Consider the following 1,659-nt stretch of genomic DNA (forward strand, 5'->3'; position numbering starts at 1 on the left):
GTAATCAACTTTATTAGCTTATTTCTGTTTTAATAAATCGTTTGGACGTATTTTCACGTGTATTTTCTAGGGTTTTCCACTTCAACATTGGCTTCTAGTTTGTTTGTTTTTTTGCTTCTATTAATCTTTATGCTTTTAATTATGTTTGCTGAGACCGACGTAAAGTTGGATACTTCGACCGAAGCTGACGTTTATTTTTACCCGTTAATTTCTTTAAAGGAAACGAAAAAGACGTAACGCGAAACAACGTAAGTTGATGTATACCAGTACTTAGTAAGCCAGCCTGAAAACGCTATCATCCAGAACAGAAAGTATTGCCGCATAATGGAAGTAGTAAGAGGTCAGCTGTACTACTGCTGTACTCTTTTGTCCGATCAATATTCGAGAAATACTCGAGGGACATCAAAGTTTAAGTGACAAAATACTGTGAAATGGATGATAATCAACGTTTTATACTTCGTTTTTGTGTCTGGTTTGCAAGATTACGTGAATTTTATGTGAATTTGTATGTTGATGCAAAATTTGTTGTGTTTGGGGAGAGTCATATTATCTCAATGCTTTGTTATCTAACACACTCACCGGTTCGATTTCCACTCATTTAAATTTATATTTATATTTTTTCTTCCAAAATTTTCGTTGCTTTTTTGCAACCTTGTGAATGGATGTTGATTCTGTCTGCTATTGCAATATTTTGGAAGAAAAGTAGTTTTGGAAGGAAAAAGTTTTGGAAGAAACAATATACATAATAAATGTGTGGAAATCGAACCAGTGAGTGTGTTAGATAATAAGGCATTGAGACAATATGACTCCTTCCCCCCCCCCCCCGTCCCCAGATACAGCAACGTATTATACATGCATACGTACATGTGAGGGTTGGCTGAAAAGTTCTTATGCTGACCATCGGTGTTGCAGTGCTTGGATCTCATTGGTGAAGAGGCTTTCATCCCATTGGTCAAAAAAAATCAACAGCAAATATGACGTCATCATCACTGCGCTACTGGTTCTCAGCCAATTGTTTTTTCATGTTGGGGAACAGGCGATAGTCAGATGGGTCCAAACTAGGAGATTAGGGTGAATGATCGACCAGTTAAAAGCCAGTCATGCACAACAGATTTTGAAAGTAAGGACTTGTGTGCTGGAGCAGCGTCCAGATGAAACATAACCCTTTTTGTCAGTTTTCCTGGGCGTTTAGTCTTGACAGCCTTTCGTAACCGCCTAAGCCAGTTGGCATAGAACTTTCCATTGATGGTGTGACCCTTTTGAAGGCAGTCAATAAACAATGACTTTTGAAACCCAAAAACTGAGGCCATCACCTTCCCTGCAAATGAAACGACTTTGGCCTTCTTTGGAGCAGGTGAGGAAGAGTGCTTCCACTGCATGGATTGTCTCTTTGTCTCAGGCTCAAAGTGATGAACCCAACTCTCGTCCTGAGTTAGGAAACGTTCAAAGAGACCAGCTGGATCTGCCTCGATATTAGAGTTTCCCGTGATGTCGTCAGCCTGGAGCGCTTTTAATCAGGTGTCAGAAGACGTGGCGACAACCGAGCAGAAACCTTCTTCATGTCAAGTCCATTGTTCAGAATATTCTCAGCTCTTTCACGGGATCTGCTAACAGATGTGGTGAGGACGGTATATATATTTGTATCTATAATTTATATAT

This window comes from Octopus bimaculoides, chromosome 19 (assembly GCF_001194135.2).
Source record: "Octopus bimaculoides isolate UCB-OBI-ISO-001 chromosome 19, ASM119413v2, whole genome shotgun sequence".
Lineage (NCBI taxonomy): Eukaryota > Metazoa > Mollusca > Cephalopoda > Octopoda > Octopodidae > Octopus > Octopus bimaculoides.